The sequence below is a fragment of the Pteronotus mesoamericanus genome, unplaced genomic scaffold (assembly GCF_021234165.1).
Source record: "Pteronotus mesoamericanus isolate MK-2021 breed Mesoamerican mustached bat unplaced genomic scaffold, CSHL_Meso_final scaffold_651, whole genome shotgun sequence".
Taxonomy (NCBI): Eukaryota; Metazoa; Chordata; class Mammalia; order Chiroptera; family Mormoopidae; genus Pteronotus; species Pteronotus mesoamericanus.
The window spans coordinates 35,435,428-35,453,427 of record NW_026555325.1 but is presented as its reverse complement, the minus strand read 5'-3'; the positions used below and the strand labels follow the sequence as shown (position 1 = coordinate 35,453,427).

Genomic DNA, 18,000 nt, shown 5'->3' with positions numbered 1-18,000 from the left:
TTTGAGGAAACTCCATTCTGTTTTCCATAAAGACTGCATCAGTTTACATCCCCACCTACAATGCATAAGGATTCCAATTTCTCTGCACTTAAATAGGATGTATTTTCTGGTTTTGAGAGTGGCTATCTCAATGGGCATGAGGTAATATCTCACTGGGATGATCAATGATGTTAAGCATCTTTTCATATGCTTCTTGTCCATTTGAGTATCCTCTTTGGAGAAATGTCTCTTCAAGTCCTCTGCTCATTTTTAATTGATCTATTTGTCTTTTGTTGTTGTTGTTGTTGAGTCGTTGGAATTTTTCATATATTTGATATTAATTCTTTATCAGGTTTGCAAATATTTTCTCCATTGGTTGCCTTTTCACTCTGTTAATTGTTTCATTTGCTGTGCAGGAGTTTTTAAGTTTAGTGTAGTCCCATGTGTCTAGTTTTGCTTTTATTTTCTGTGGTTTTGGTGTCTTATCCAAGAAACCATTGCCAAAACCAATGTCATGAAGGTTTCCCCCTATATTTCTTCCAGGAATTTTTTAAGAATTTCAAGTATTATATTATGTTTGGGCCTTTAATCCACTTCAAGTTCATTTTTGTATATTGTTTAAGGTAAAAGGTCCAACTTTATTCTTTTGCATATGGTTATCCAGTTTTCCTAGGACCATTTGTTGAAGAGACTATTCTTTCCTCATTGTGTAGGTTTTGACACACAATCATTTGAAAATTAATTGCCTATATATGTGAGAGTCAATTTATGGACTCTCTATTCTGTTCCATTGGTCTATGTGTATGTCTTTCCACTGGTACCATACTGATTTGATTACTGTAACTTTGTAATAGGTTTTGAAATCACGAAGCATGAGAGCTCCAACTTTTTCTTTGTCAAGATTGTTTTGGAAAAGCATATTATGTTTTATGTTATTGTTAATGTTGTTGTCTTTGGTTAGTGGGACTATGGGGGTACCTATCTGAATTTCACAGGTTGCATTTAATAAGCAAACATTACAAATGAATATAAATTGGTATAACTTGCGGGGGGTAAACATTCTTAATTTGATACCTGCATAATTTTGATTCCAGGTCTCTTCTTCTGCTAATCATGAGAAACTTAATCCTGATAATTGAAAATATAGTTGGTGCAATAGAATAATCATTCATCTTAGGAAGATATTATCAGCCTAGTTTAAATACAGTACTTAACACCATCTCTAGTCTGTCTCTTCTCCTCGCCAGTAATCTAGACAACAGATCGAGAGGGGTGCTGGGTGGTGGACAGAGCTGGAGGATCTCTCACCTGATGCTGTCACTGGACAGCCGCTGACACCCACACTGGGCTGGTTCCTGAAGGATAACGTCTGATAGTTGCTCTGATTGTTGGGAATTGGCTCTCCCACTGGAATTCTCTGGCTTACTGCCCAATATTTGCAATGGATGATATCCCATAGATGTAGGCAATTTTTCTTCCTAACTTAGTAAATGGTCCATGGGAATACTTTCAATGAACTCCTTGGCTTTGTGAAGAAGCCTTGGGGACAGTCACATCAGTACAGGCTCCTAACTCCTCATCTCAAAAACTTCCGGGCTCACAAAACCAAGCAAGGCAGGGCATGTTCCAGAAACTGGGAGAGGTGAGGCCAACTCTGATGTTCTTCCATCTCTATGCTACCCTCCCCCTTGACCATGTAGGCAATAGATATGTCTGTAAGGGCTGATACTCAAAAACAAACTTACCCCCCCACCACCACTCCCTGCTTGCTCCCTGTTGTAGGCATTTCCAATTTCAAGAGGAATTTGATGGATTGAAATGATAAGAGGGTCAGTGGCTGAGAAGAAAAATAGAACATAAAATTAACATATCAAGTTATTACTAGACAACAAATTAAGAATACATTTATCATCCTGATATAATTAACGGAAAGAATAATTTTTAAGATGCTGGTGGATCCCTCTCCTGAGAAAAATCTGAAGGGAAATTTAGTAGAATGAGCTGCAGCTCCATTCTTATAGCTAGTCTTGGGGCCACAGCTGATCCTCATCATTTCTCTCCTCCACTACCTATTCTAGATTCACCCCTCCCTCAGGTACCACCTCTAGTGGCCTCAGTGGATTACCTGGTAATGTCACCTAAAACCTAATTCCTGAGGCATCTGAGCAATGGGCACTAGGCCCTTCTCAGACCAAGGTGGAGGCATTTGTCCACTTATTATCAAACCTGATAAAGGGAATACCAAGAGGCATTCAAATGGATCACCTGTTGGTCAACATATCACTCCCTGACCTGCTGTGTGGCCGCAGCCTGCCACCACCTAGTGGTTAAGGTCAATGACTCCTGTCAGAATGGCAACTCCTCTACTTGTGTACTTATTCCCAGATATAACAAGCCCAAGAACCCAGTTCTTGGCTACAGTAGTAGCTACAGTTTATAGCTCAGTGGGACTCTTTCTAGACTCTAGATCCCCTTTAGGAACTATAATACCCAACCCTGTAGAGCCCAGATTTGTAGATATGAAATGCACAAATCCCTCAGGCAGGTCATTGAAAATGATAGTAAGTGGGATCTGCTGTCATCCTCTAGTTCCAAGACCAGGGTATTTTTCCTATTGAGGATACAGACACATACAAAGGTCTTCTATTCCAGGTATATACCGTGTCCTGGAGGGTGGCACCCACCTTCTAAAGTAGCATATTCAAGCTGGCACTTTCTTCAGCTGTGCTTTCAGCAGTCTACTCCAATGCTCTACCAGGTGCAATATGTAATGTGACCAGTGAATCCCATGGTCATGGATTCTCCAACAAACCTCCTTTCCTGTAAAGTGGGTCCCCTAGTCCAATGTCATAGTACATAGGATCCCATACCAGTGGATCAAACTCATTATAAGCCCTCAAATAGTGGTGTTAGAGGAGGTCCTGTGGACAGGAAAAGCAAATCCTTTCCCAGAACATCTATCTATTCTTGTCTGAATGAATCACTATCCTTTTTAGCGTGAAAGGGATCCAGTGTAGTCAACTATTCACCAAATGGTACCATGTTGGAGACTCAATTAGCCAAGGATCCCATACAGGGATGGGACCAAGTATGTCCTTTTCAATTATATATTCAGAGACCAGGAAAATGACCACCAGATGAATATGCAGACCCAATTTACCTACTGTGAACCAGCCTAACTCACCCACTGTGGCAAGGACTCCATTCATTTATTACCTGGCTCTGACTTCCTGCCACTGTAATAGGAACCCATGATGATGCTTAGGATCTCCAGGTGTTAACGTCCACTAGGATCCTGTGTCCAATAATTCTTGAAATGCGTGGGTGCTCAATGGTCAGTTATCCAGGTAAATGGCAGTAGACCCCTTAAAGAAAGGACTAGGAGGATTATTACTATGTACACCTGCTGTGGTGTTGCAGGATCCTTTCACCAGGGAATTGAACCTTTGCTTTAGCCAGTATGTTCCAGACCTCAAGCCTTGCTTAGGTCTAGAAAATTGGGAAGAGATTGTGACTTTTGTTACAAAAACTAACAGAAAGGGATTGAAAGATTGAAAGAAAAGTTAGGATTTGAGCAACCAAAAGTCTCTATGGGGTCAAAGTGCAGTTGTGGGGGGAAATAGGGTTGTAAAAGAGAATGGAGGGGACAATAGCTGACCTTCTAATTCAGAGCAGTTCTAGGTTCGTTATGACAGTCCTCAGTGTATATTATCCAGGAAGTGGGAGGCTGAACTGGGACAGAGACAGAGGGACACAACGATGACAACATCCAGGGATTGTAATGCAAGTACGATGGGCCTAAAAATAGCCTGGAATATATCCACATCCTAATCCCTGGAGCTTGTGTGTTGCAAAAGGCCAGTGAGCTTGCAAAAGTGGGGGTGGGTTGTTTATGAAGATGTGATTAAGTTAAGGATCTTGAGATGAGGAGATTATCCTGGATTTTTTGGTGAGCCCTAAATGCTATCACATGTATCATTATAAGAGGGAGGCAAAGAGATTTTACATACTCAAAGAGTAGAAGGCAGAGATTAGAGTGATGTGGCCACAAGACAAGGGATGGTGGCAGCCACCAGAGGTGGAAGAAGAAAAAAAACTGGTTCTCCCCTAAAGCCTCCAGAGGATGTGTTGTCCTGTTCACAGCTTGATTTTAGCCCAGTAACACTGATTTCAGACTTCTGGCCTCCAGAGCTGTGAAAGAATAAATTTATAGTAGTATATTACAACTGCCTCATTAAGTAGTTCAGCTACATTGTTGAATGTGTTACATGGATGTTGAAATATTCTAAGTTTACATTGCATAGGGTGAAAAGTCTTCAATGGTTAGAGGGAATGAGTGGAGAGCTCAGTAATGACACTCACAGTGAGGAAATAGTAGGCAGTACAAAGCTCAAAAGAGGAGGAGTTTTTACATGGTGAAAGGGTAACTGTCTAGAAATGGCTATGATGGAGCAAAATGAATGCCACCATCCCTGACTTCAGGGATGTGAAGAAAAAGTACTCTCCTTGAAGGCAGCATTAGGGGAAGATGGATCTAGAAACTTAACAAGAGGAGTCTCAATTTGATTTTTTTTTTTTTAAGTGTTAGGGATGTGGAGATGTAAGAATAACTTTACTACTGTTCTTCAATTCCAATTCTTAGAATGTCAAATGCATTTTAAAAATTTTAACCTAAGATTTCAGATATAGAAAACTATAAACCACATGCAACTGTGACTATTATATATATCTTCCTACATAGCAATCAGGCAAATCCTGGTTTTGTGGGGCCTGAAGTTTATACAATTTGAGGAGCCTTCTTTAAGAAAGAAAACCAAAGTTATTTATACAAGTTAAATATGGACATAAGCTTTTATTTAGAGTAAGAAAAATTAAATCTCAAAAAGCAAAATTTTAAAATTTTTACTACTACAAAATTTTCTGCTACTACTACAAATATCATAAAATCCAGAAAAATACATATTATTTTATAATTAATATTGTGATACACCTCTATTTTTCATATATTTTTGGCTGTATATTCTGAAAAATTATGCTTTATTAGTCTTAAGGCACCCACAAGGACAATTATTTTTTTATTGCTTCTTACATTGTACATTTTTAATGCTTCTACATTGTATTGAGGTACAATAAGAATGTAAATCAAGTTCCTTTCATACAACCCACATTGATTTGAATAGTATAGTTTTGTTTCTTATTTTTCTGGCTGTTTATGAATCAGTAATAATTTTGTGTGCCTTTTCACCTGGAACCACCAGATTTTAGTAAAGTAATTTATATTTTCAAGGTACAATGCAATATTTTGGAATGCGTAAATTATGCGATCCCACCTACAAATGTATGCACTGGTGGTGATACTGCTACAGATTCATCCCTACCTTCAGGAATTAAAATAAATTTTGAATTCCCATCAAAAAAGAAAATGTATGGTGCATTTATAATCATGTAATGCATTACTGAGACTATTCCTGACAGGGAGAACATCGATGTTAACTAGGTTTTAATGGGAGGGATGCCTTCCTTCAAAAATGTTCACATCTGATTTTTTAACTGATTTTTTATTTATTGATTGATTTTTTTACTGATTTTATTTACTGACTTTTAGAGAGAGAGAAGAGGAGGAAGGAGAGAGAGACAGAGAGATCAATTTGTCATTCCACCTATTTATGCATTCATTGGTTGATTCTTGCATGTGCCCTGACCAGGGATTGAACCCACAAAGTTGGCATATTGGGATGACACTCTAACCAGCTGAGCTACTCAGCCAGAGTACATCTGATTTTTTTCAAAAAAGACTTTTCTAATCATGTGTCTCTTCTGCCACGGACCTACTATTTATGTTGGGTACGATAGGGTAAATTCATATCATGATTGTACTTCTGGTCCTACTCATTCATTTCACAAAGTCAGGTGTATCAGCCCAATGGGCAGCTGACGTATACCTAGGAGTCATTCCTTTACCAGCATGGCTAAAAATAACTATACACAGAAGGGACTGCAAACCACATAAAACCAAAACCCCATGCCAGAACCCCAAATCCCAGGCATTTCAACACCACCCAATTCAAGGGGTGAGGGGTACAATGGGAAGAAAGTTAGACTGGAAACAGACCACATTATTCTATTTATTTATTTGTTTGTTTGTTTATTTGTTATATGCTAAATTTTCAAAACTACAACCATGTGACCACATTGCTAAGTTTCACTGGCTTTACAGTAGATCTATCTCTGGTTACAAGGCTCAAAACCTGCTCAAAGAAGTCACCTTCCTGTCAATAAATGTTCATTTGCAGAAACTTGCAGTCGTTCAGATTGAGGTCTGACCTACTATAATAGCCCCTGAAATATTTACGATCAGTCACACCTATCCCAACCATCTTCATGGAACATCCACCTTCATTTGCAATCATGAAATTGATAGTGTTGGATATTATTGATGTAAATGGATCATTAAATGGAGGTTAGAAATGTTTGTGATTTTCAAGGTCTTATCATTGTTATCATAATATGATATGCATTGCCTTTACAAGCTCATTTTGCATCTTTATTTGGGGTCAGTTAGCCATGAAAACAGAAAATGTATATTGAGCAGAGTGAGCATCAGCTCTTTCTTTGCATAGGGTCCTTAAAATAGTCAATGTTTGTCAACAGAAATTAAATGCATGGTACAAGAATGCAGCATGCGTAAGCCAGATGTAGTGCAGTTAGTAGGAACAGATCTAAAGACTTTAAAAATCATCCAACATTTGTCATTTTTGCTTCATCATCTATCAAATGAGAAAGTTGACATGTCCTTACAAAATGGCTTGCCACTGCTTGGAGAGCAGAACCCCAAAGTGCTGCTTCATAAGCCCACAGGAGCATATTGGCGTGAATTAAAATAGCATTCACATCATGTGAGATTAAAGGACATGTTTCCAGTTATTTATAAGTCCACGTGTTCTTCAAAGTAAACTAAAATACCCTGGGTTCTAAATGAGAAAATGGAGGAAAGCTTGGCATAGAAACATATCACCTTCCTCACTCGCAGCAAACTCACCAGCCTATATGCTCACCACTATCCTGGAGGCTGGGGAGTAGAGGCAATCACCATTATCCGCTTTCTGAGTGTGGGTTGTCCAGGCCCATGGATCAACCAGAGTCTGGGGGTGAACACCCCCAAGGCCTCATGTATAGTCAGAGTCCTGTTTAGCTACTTTTAGATAATTTCCATAAAATAGCAGACTCATTCCCCTCCTCAGGTAAGAAACTCAGTCAGCCTAGCAGCGTTTGGTGCAGTAATTAATCTCTCAGAGGCTAAAGACATGGCACTAAATCAGTGTTCAGGTTACAGAGGTACAGTTATGTGGAAAAGTTCAGTGTCCTTATCTAACTCTACTCTAACACTTACTCTAAGAGCTGTCCTGATATATCAAAAGATTTCATTAATTTTCATCTTTTATTAGCTAAAGAAGGAAAAACAGGGATATGGTTTTAAAAAAAGAAAAGATAAAACAGTCCCAATGCAACTATATTACCCCAATTATCCATATCCTGTGAGAATATTTCAAGGATTACTTCTATCATGGTAAGAACCACTTAAAGTATTATTATCAACTTTTTAAGCTTAAGAGGGTAGATCAGAGTCGGGGCTTTGAGTAAAGATGTATAAATGCAATGCATATTCTTGATCATCAGAAGTAGCTTTGTATGTAGGAGCAATGGTGGCCACATTTGACATGTGATTTCAGGAAAGGGAATCTGCATTCACTGGGCACTTCATACGTTTAATGTCCCTCCTCATAAAACTTTACAAGGAAGCTGACATGTTCACCATGTTACACACAAGGAAATTGAGTCCCAGAGAACGTAAGCACCTTGTCCAATGTCAGAAAGCTGGTCACTTCCTAAGCCAGAGTTCAAACCCGGAGCCACTGTCGGCAGCTCCCTGTCTGCTCCAAGCTTCCCTCCTGGAGCTCCCAGCAGTCCCCATCAGTCCGCTGGCCGGATCCAATGCTTGAATTTTCTGATCAGAAATAAAGCCCATTACCCCACAAGTAGAACTAGAATTTTCGGTTTAAAACTCTTGGGAGACTCTGTCCACATGTTCGTTTACATTCAGGGGCAGATGTCTAAGTCTATAAACTTCTCTGTGAAAAGAAGTTTGGGTAGGAGTAAGGATTGTGTAGTGTCTACTCAGCACACCCCAAAAGCCTTCCCCACCGCAGTGATGATGTGGCCTAGGTGGAGTTAATCAGTATCCCATTTCCCTGCCACAGCCATCGGCTCATGGGCTGGGACAATGTTCAACAGGCTTTGAAGCCACACGCCGCACATGGCAGCCTGGGTCCCTTAACAACTTCGTGGAGCAGAATCACCCTTCTCTCTCCCCACCTAAGCCACCCCGGAAGGCCAGAGTAGCCACTCTAGACTGTGTGAGAACAAGAAAAATCTTTTATTTCATTGTAGTCATCACATTTTGGGGTCTATTTGTTATAGACGTGAAGCCTACATTAAATAACAACTATCAATAAATTTTAGTTTCATTCCCACCCCCATGTCTGGGTTCTGCCAATTAGGACCCTTCAAGGTTTTTAGCAATTTAATCAAAGCTTAAGAGTATTAGGAATCTATAGCTATAGTATATATGCAAAGATGGCTGCATTTTCCCCACCAATCCCTCCAAGTACACACACATGTGTGCGTACACACAAACAGAAATACACATACACATACTCTCTTCCCAAAACTGTAATTGGGCCTTATTGATAACCCCTATACTTAATGTTTATTTTGTTATTATTATTAAATTATTAGAGTGACATCAGTTAATAGGATCATATAGGTTCCAATGTACGTTTCTGTGATACATGATCTGTACATTGCATTGTGCATGTACATCTATACATGACCACTGTTATAGTTAGTAATATACATAATAAAATTCCCGTTATGAAGTGGTGGATTCAGTATTTGAACCCAACTATCTGGATGCAGGGCAGTATCATCTCCCCATAATAAGTGTGTTTTACTTTATACTAGAAGCCTCGAAATAACTTTTAAAAATAAAGAATTACACACAATCTGTCATAGGAATTCAAAGGAAGAAGAGAGGACCTCCAGCCCAGATTAGAATGGAGGCTGAATGGAATTGAAACATGCAGCAATTGAAGGAAGGGCATGTTGGGGGATGGAACACCGGGAACTAAGTCAAACTGGCCATCCATGGCCTGCAAGCAATGAAGATGCATTGTTTTTATGCCTACTGTTTATATTTTGTTCAGTATTTCACCCCCCACCTCTTGGGAGGGCTTATTCTGTTCCTGTACAGAGCCTGTTTCTGCACCCCGAAAATCCAGTATCCTTCAGACAATGCGAGAGCTAGAAGGTATCGTTTAAGACAACCTCCCTTTAAGAAATGGTCCTTTCTATCCTATTCTTAATGGAAAGCTCACCTCTGTCCCTAAAGAGCCCGTTCATTTTCACTGCAAATGTTCAAAAATTCTTCTCTATGTGAGGGCTGAAGTCTAGTCCAACTCTCTATTACTTTCCCCCAATTTTCTGGTTTGCCCCCAGGAAGGATTGATATTAACACTAAGTGATGCTCAGTTCTAGAGCGCTCTGTTTTGGGATTCATCTTAATCTTTTCTTCTCCAAGATAAAAATCTTCTGTTTCTTCAGCAATTTTCCTTATAACTGGGTGCAAGGACCCTTCCCATCATCACCATATTGTTTTCAGAAAACAATAAAGCTGGTGAGTGGTCCTGTTCAAATGATTTCCCAGATCGAACAGGACCCTCCAGCGAAGACAATAGTGAAATGTTTATCCATGGAGACCAGGGCGCCATCTACTAACTAAGGACAATTTAGGGGCTGATTTAGGAGCATCTTTATGCCTTGCCCCATATGAGATGTCATCAACCAAAATCCTCAGATGTTTTTCATATAAATTTATGTGAAACTACATATTCCTAAGTCTGTATTTATACAATTAATTTTCCCAACCCAAATATAGATTTTAACATTTGTTCTAGTTCAACAAAATAGACTGTGGTCCTGGTGTTTGGGGGCGGGGGGGAAATCCAGTAACGGAATTTGACAGTTTTACTTCTCAGAATAGAAAAATCACTAAATTATTTGGTTTGAACATTGGAGAAAAGACAGGGAAGTTGCATCATGACATTGTAAGTGGAGATAGGAGGTGGGGGTGGGTTCTGGAGATCTGTGGAAAGAGCCAAACCAACCTGCCTTTTCCTAGTAGTTTAAAAGGAAGACAAATGTTTCTACCAAGAGCTTCCTGAGCTCACTGAGAGCACTAGAATATCTCATAGTGGGTGAGGGGATGAGGGGACACAGTGTCGTGGGCAGGCCACGGACAGGTGCTCATCCATGATGACAATGCTACTGTTTCAAGGCAAAATTAGGGGGAATATGAGAACAATGTAATGACTTTTTCAGAAAATTAGATGTATCTAATTTAAAGGATTGTTCTTTATTTTGAGATGCTATTCTTCCAACAAAGGCATTAAGTGTTCTTTTGTGTGACATAAATGGTTGAACCTTTTTTTTACAAGTGTATTTATTTAGCAAATGAAAAGGAAGAGCAGAGAAATAGAGAAAAACTGAAACCTCACTGACACCAATAACTTGTTTTTGGACCAGCTCTTGCCTGAACATCACCCTATAACCACATGTAAGTTCTGTAAGCCAGTAAATTTCCTTATGTTTAAACCTTATTGTTACTATAACCTGATACAAGACACAAAGGAAGGGAATCTGAATATTGGCTAAATTAATGAATAATCTCAGCTGAGTTCTCCATGCAACTTTTGAACACTGGTACCCAGTCCTCTAGCCTGTTTGGTTGGCAAAGCCCTGCACTAGCCATTTTCTGCTTCCTTTTCTCTGCTCTCCTTTGCCTCTGGAGTTCCAGCAGAATTTTCTTGAGATGTATCAAACACCCAGTCTCATATTACTTGAAGAGTTTAGCCTAGGTTTAAATTCAAGGCACCGATCTAACTTGTTCAGGATCATTCTGTCTTCCCTCTCCCTGCCATCGGCTGGATTCTCCTCTCACCACAGGCCTTAGAGGGCACCCTCCGGACGGACGTGGAGCCTGGCTGAACACTGCCATCAGGTTCCTCTTTGTTTCTGGGCACACAGATAACCTCTATTTCCTCTTTCTCGTTCAGTTAGGGGTGGGCGTGTAGTTAAGATCTCCTGGGCTAAGTATGGCTAGAAGACTAAGGCTTTTAAGAATGGGCGTCACTCTTCAATGATCTTAATCTCCTTCCACTGATTGCCTGCAGTGAGGCCCCAGGGGATAACTGAGCTGCTAGATGGAAGCAGGTGTGGTCCGGCCACCCTGAAACATTTACCTTGGTTTATTCTGGGGGTGATAAATAAACTTCTGTTCTGTTTTAGCCATTTTATATATATTCTAATTGTTACAGCAGCTACTGACATACTAACTAATAAGCCTGACTTTCTCATTATCTATGTTTCTACCCTCAGGTTCAGTGTAAGGTACTTTCTCTCGGTTCTGTGTTTCCTTGGAGAAACAGCCTCCTTTATGGCCTGAGCCTCTAGTCTGTCTTTTCTTCTCCTCAATTTTTGATTGACACCGTCAATCCAGCTACCTCAACTCAGTCTGCACACGCTTGTCCAGAGAAAGTTCCCAGCTGGTCTGTCCTCTCCCTGAACCTCAGAGCTCAGCCAGCAAACTTTCTGGGCCTGTCTTTTTACTTATGTGTATTCTTTCTCAAAAGCAAATGAATTTATAGATCAGACAGTACTAGAAATATTGAAAGCACCAGGGCAGTGGCTTACAATGCTAGTTCTCAGGCCTGAACTGAGCTGTCAGCATCAGAATTGCCTGGTGATAACTTTCTAAAGTAGAGCTTCATGGGCCTCACACCTAAAGATTTTGATTTGGTGTTTCTGAAGTAGGTGACTTGGACATGTATTTTCAAAGTATCTTTGTGGCCCTGACGCATAACCACTGTGCTAGACAATGGCATGTCAGGGTCAACAACAGTGTTGGCAAATATTATAACAAAACCTCCCATAATGGGCAGGAGAGTGCAGTGGGGAAGAGCTTGGGATTTGAAGTCAGGCTTGAGTTTGAATCCAGGCTCGGCCACTAACAAGCTGTGTGACTTTGATAAATTTACTTAACATCTCTGAGCCTCAGTTTCTCCCAGCTGTTAAGTTGCTTTAATAAGGCTACAATAATAAAACTTAAGTGAGATAATGACTGTAAAGTCCCTGGCATAGAATAAATCATGAAATAAATACAGGTATAGGTTTGTGCCTATGTGTTCGTGTGTGTGTGTGAGAGAGAGAGATACAAGTCCATCTATAGAAGGAGAGATGACAGATGACAGAAATGACTCTCATACCCAGGAGGAATGGTATCTAGAAGAATACTGCTTTTATCTTAAATGTTTTCCCTCTCATGGATCTTGCTATCATAAATCCTTCTTGGCTCTTGTTTTACTGCTGCTTGCCACTACTAGAAATAGCCACCAGAGGGAGCTATTTTGCCCCATCTGATATTTTGAATCTAACCACAATTTGGGTTTTTCCCTCTTTTAAAGAAAAAGAGAGTGGAGCCAGGCCCAGCGTTTTGACTCGGGCGAAGCTCCCGGGTGCAGGCTGGGCTTATGGCAGCCTTAGCACTTCCGAAGTACAAAGCAGGTCCCATTAAGGGCAGCTGGCCTCCCGCCCTCCCTTCATCCCTTGGCTGGGCCCTCTGGTTTTCTGGCTTTCGGGGAAAGCTGTTCACATCACCCGCACGCTGCTCTCTTCAGTCCCGCCACTCCTGCTGGTGAACTGCAGGTGTCAGAGGCTGGCTTTGAGTCCTCTCTGCCTCCTGCCCGCTGGACAATTTCGGACTCCTTCCTTAACCTCTTGGAGCCACAGTCTCCTGATCTGCAGATCATCAGTTTCACAGGGTTATCACGAAGATGAGATGTGTGAAAGGGCTTGTCATCGGAAAGCGCCAAGCAAGTGTACCGCATTGGCAGTAACATTTAGCAGCAGGGCTCAGCCCAGGGGCGAGCATCACACAAGCGCTCCTCTTTTCCTGGGACCTATCACCCCGGCTCCCCAAAGGGACCAGAAGAAAACTGAAGGGCCCTTTTGCTCAGTCTATTCACTTACCCAAGTTTGAGTAAGAGATGTTTGCAAGCACCCCTGAGAGCCCCATTGCATCACCTCTGTCCCAAAAGTCTGGCGATGCTTCGCAAATCCACAGTGAATTCGAGGAGCTGGATTTTACAAGAAGGTTCCCAATTACAGAAGGAAAATCCTCGGAAAATCCTCGGATAGGAAATTGATCCCAGAAGACCCCACTAGGAGTTTCCCAAAACATTTTGAGATTAAAGGGAAAATAGTACTTTCATTCTAGGCCAATGACAAGAGACCAGATCCAGGAGTCAGGAGCTTTTACTTCCAGAGCTGCCGCAATCTTGGAGAAAGAGAAAATCAGACCTTGCTAGGCCACAGGTTCCTCACCTGAAAAATAGAGACAATAATAACATGCTCTCCCTACTTCTTCACAAGATATTGTATTGTTAATTACAATAACAAAAATAATGTTTAGCACTTAGTATTTGTCAGACACTCTATCAGTGTATTACGCTTAAATACTCGGGACAACCCCATGTGAGAGGTACTAGTATCCCCACTGGGTAGATGGGGAAATCAAGCATAAGGGAACAACAGCTTGAAAAGTGCTTATAAATGATTATATTATTGAATATGATGTCCAAGGTATTCACATTTCTGTGCTACTGCTGTAGCTTATGGAGATTTGGACTTTTATTACTTGGATGATAGATTTGAAGTGAGATGAGGCTCCCTGGGCCGTGTCCTTAGAGGAGGGCCCTTCAAAGTAGCACTTCCAGTAACAAAGTGGACTCACTCTCAGCGTTCAAATGAATGGGGTACTTGGAGGATTCTGTTACAGAAGAGACATATAATTTACACATCAATCATTTATTTCAAGGTACTGATTCCCTGCCTTTCCTTAACCATCCTAACCCTTTTCCTAAATTTTCTCCCAGTTCTTCTCCAACCCATTCCCAACTCCAGACCCCGGAGTTGGTGGCTCTGTGATCCATGTCATCCTCCATTATTTGTGTGCCAGCTGCATGCAGACCTCATGGCCCCGTCAGACCAAGGGTGTCCTCCCCCTGGGGACCTGGCAGTGGAATTTAGAAGCCCTGTGAATGCGGGGCCCTCTGCTGCGTGGGCCAAGGGTACTATCCCATAGATTTCTAGGCTTGAAGATTTCAGAAGCGAAGCACTTACCTGTGACACCGGGAATTCTCAGTAATTATGATGAGGGCAACAGGTTTCAATTCATTATATGACAGGCACAGTGCTAAGCACTTAACATGCATTCGTGTGTGTGTGTGTGTGTGTGTGTGTGTGTGTGTGTTTTAACAATCCTTTGAGGTTGCCGTTTCACATTTAAGGCTTAAAAAGCATAGAGTAGTGGTCAGCAAGTAGCCCATGTGCCAGGCACCTGTGTTTGTAATTAAAGTTTTATTGGAACACAGCCATACCCATTCATGTTAGCATTGCTTACACCTGCATTTGTGCTACAATGGCAGAGTTGAGTAGTTAAAACAGAGACCACATAACGTCGGCAATCCTAAAATATTTATTATGTAGCCCTTTAAGAGAGTTTGGCAATTCCTGCTTTGGAACCAGTGTTCCTGCATTTAAGTCCTGGTTCTGCCTCATATCTGCTGTGTGACCTTGAACAAGTTATTTCATGTCTCTGGGTTCTGGCTTCCTTATTTGTAAATTGGGTATAATAGAATCTATATCATGGGGCATAGCACCCAACAGCAGCATCATTGTGTCAGCTGGAAACTTGTTGGAAATGCACACTTGGGTTCACTCCAGGCCTAATAAACTATGGAGGCCAGACCTAGGAATTTTTTAACAGCTCTGATGCCTAATGAAGTCTGAGAACCACAGACACTGTATTTGAAGTGACTGCCCATAGTAAATGCTAGACAAGTTACTTTTCAGCTAGGCAAACTGAAGGAAAATTTGTAAAATTCCACCAGCAAAAAGATGGCAACTCACTTTATTGTGGATATTCACTTTGTTGCTGTAAGCTAGAACCAAACGTGCAATATCTCTGAGGTACGCCTTTACTTCCTATTGACAGTTAATCAGTTTCTATGAGTTTGAGGGGGTTGTCTTGAAAAGCATCCATAAGTTCATAAACATTTTAATTTTCTTTTTCATCTACCTAATACTGACCTAGGTGGTATTCACCGAGGTGCTTATTCAACACTATGTGATTAATTGAACAATTTCTAAAAATGGGGTTGTTTTCCTGGAATCAATTGCTTGGAATCCATGGATGGGCCTCGACGAATCTTAGCCCCCTGAAGTTATGTGCAAATGTTTGCATTTACAGTTCTGCATCCTTCTCTGTAGATGCCCCAATATTTTCATCCCATTCTCGGATTCCCCAACATTTTAAACCACCGTTTCAGACACAAACACCTAAGTGTCATTACATGGGATGGGCTGTGATAGACGGACCCTAACCCGTTCCGTGGAGCAGGGCAGGAGCCGGAAGGCGAAGATGGCCTCCTCTCTTCGTTCCCACTTCCCTGCCTCAGCCCTCTGCCTTCCTCCTCCCTGACCCTCTTCCTTCCCCGGAATAGTGGGGTAGACAACTCTGCATCACATCATGGAGATGGCTGTTTAATTTGAGATGAGTGCTACATGACTCATTGTGCGGGGCCCTCTTTGATCCACCAACATTTGCTTCTTTTATCCCCATGTAGTGCAGACATTAGTGCCCTGAATGCTTCATGGTCTTGTTGTCTTTTAGATGCTGTCAGAGATTATTTACTTGGGGAACAGATGATATCTTGTTTGATGTGAAAATAATTACTATTTGGTTGGCCTGATAGTTTATTTACGCTTTCAGTATTTTTATACTTACATCAAAAGGACATTGCAAAAATTGTATTTTGTCTGTTAAGGTAAACAGGATATGCCAACTATTTTTTAAAAACCTAATTTTTCTGTTGGAGGAGTTGGTTTATTAAAATGGTTAGAAGATAATGAAACCAAGTAGGAATGGTCACTCGAGCTGAACTGCACAGCTGCATGTTTTTTATTTGTATAAAAGGAGGAAAGAGGCAGTAAACAATGCTTTAAACGAGGAGCAGTATAATATAGTGCTTAACAATGGTCTTTAGCTCCAGTTTCAAATCCCAACTCTGCTGCTTACTAGTTGTATGAATCTTAATCTAGTTTTTCAAGCATTCTATGCCTTAGTTTCTTCATCAGCAGAATATAGTGATTGTTGTGAGACGTAATTAAAGGAGCTCATATATGTAAATTTTGTGGTGTATGCAACATGCTATTTAAGTATTGGCTATTATTTAAAGAAACAGAAGTTTTAAAGTAATTCTAGAGTTTGAGAGAGGAAGCAAGTTCTACACGTTTACGAGAGCCTTAAAGACCTAGAACGACTCTCCATGAGCTACCACCTTCCAACTTCTCTGTCCCAGTGGTTGCCTTGTCTCCATGTCACAAGTCAGGAAGCCTTCTAAACTCCAAAGCCCTGTCCTGACACTGAACACACATTCCTGGTTCTCAGCTGAGCAGGCCCAGAAAAGTGTTCAAGAGTGAAGTTTACTTGGAGGTAATATGACCCTATTTCTCTTTGCAAGGAACCACCCTAAGATAGTTCATCCTCTCTCTAGTGAGAGTTTCCCTAGTCAAACACCTTTACTCATTTCCGTTTAGCAATGTTTATTTCAGCTCTCTAGTTCACCAAAGAAGGATGACGGGGGAGAGCCCTCCTGGCAGGTCGCTCCTGCGAGACCACCTGAAGCGCCACAGAATATGGCGGTTCCCAACTCAACCTCTGGTGGGAGCTCTTCTGCTTATTCTGACCTAACACGTGTGTTCCGTTACTTCATTTTTCACATGACTGCAGCCTTCAATTACAATAAACATATACTACTAGATGCTAAATAAATGGATTTAGTCAAACCAGATTGTTTGTGGTTTTCGGCAGTTTTGCTAGCTGTTTGAAAAAAATTAATGAATTGGTTTAGCCCCAGGCCTGCTTTTTCAAGTTCAAGTTCTGTTCCCAACTTAACTATGGCTCACAGAGACTCATCTTTCTTCAGGATGTCATGCTTGGAGCACTTCTACTTATCCTGGGAGTAGTGAATCCAGAAATGGTTGCATTCATGTGGCAGGTTACTAGGTTGGGGGTTTGTTCCAAGTCTGTGGGGCCTTTGAATTCCCCTCTTTGCAGAGGAGAGATGGGTAAAGTGGTTAGAATCAGGCCTTGAAGAGAAGGCTCCTGGAGCTCATTATCTTTTCAGAAAGTAGGAAAGAATGCGCTGGCTTCTTAACTTCCCCAAACTCCCTGAGCACGAGTCCAGGGGCCTCACAAAAGACACATCCTGTCTGGTACAAATTAGATGGCAAACATTATTTCTTGGCCCACAGGGGAGTGCTTACACATTCCTGCTGCGGTGTATATCCCTCGAGTGTATCTCACCTTGAAGATCTGCAATAATACTTTCTTATTGTTGCAATACCTGAAATATCAGGGATATCAACATCCAAAAGACTGAGAAGGCTACAATTTAAATCAAGCACTAATGAAACAGGAATTTCATCAAGAAATGTCACAGTGAGATACAATTCTGTTCGTTGGAAATAAAATAGATTCTTAGCCCTCAAAAGGACCTTGAGAGGCCATTCAGGCTTCTCCGGATATTAAAGAACTACGTCAATTGACAAAAAAGTTTAAAAGCAAAGGATGTGATGAAACGGAAATATACTGCTGGTGGGAGTATAGGGCAGCCCGAAATGTTTTGGGGAACTATTTTGCAATATATAGAAAACTCAAATATGTGCATACATTATGATTCACACATTCCATTTCTGACAGATAGGTCTTAGGAAAGAATCTCACATAAATGCCCGAAGAGACATGCAGAAAGATATTAACCTCACTTTGGTTTTAACAGCCAA

The 18,000-nt window shown here is 40.9% G+C and overlaps 1 pseudogene; it reads left to right on the top strand.

Moving 5' to 3' along the window:
* LOC129061904 (tubulin alpha chain-like) overlaps positions 1-12,636 on the top strand; it is a 124,209-nt pseudogene extending 111,573 nt beyond the window's left edge.
* Positions 12,637-18,000: the final 5,364 nt, after the last annotated feature.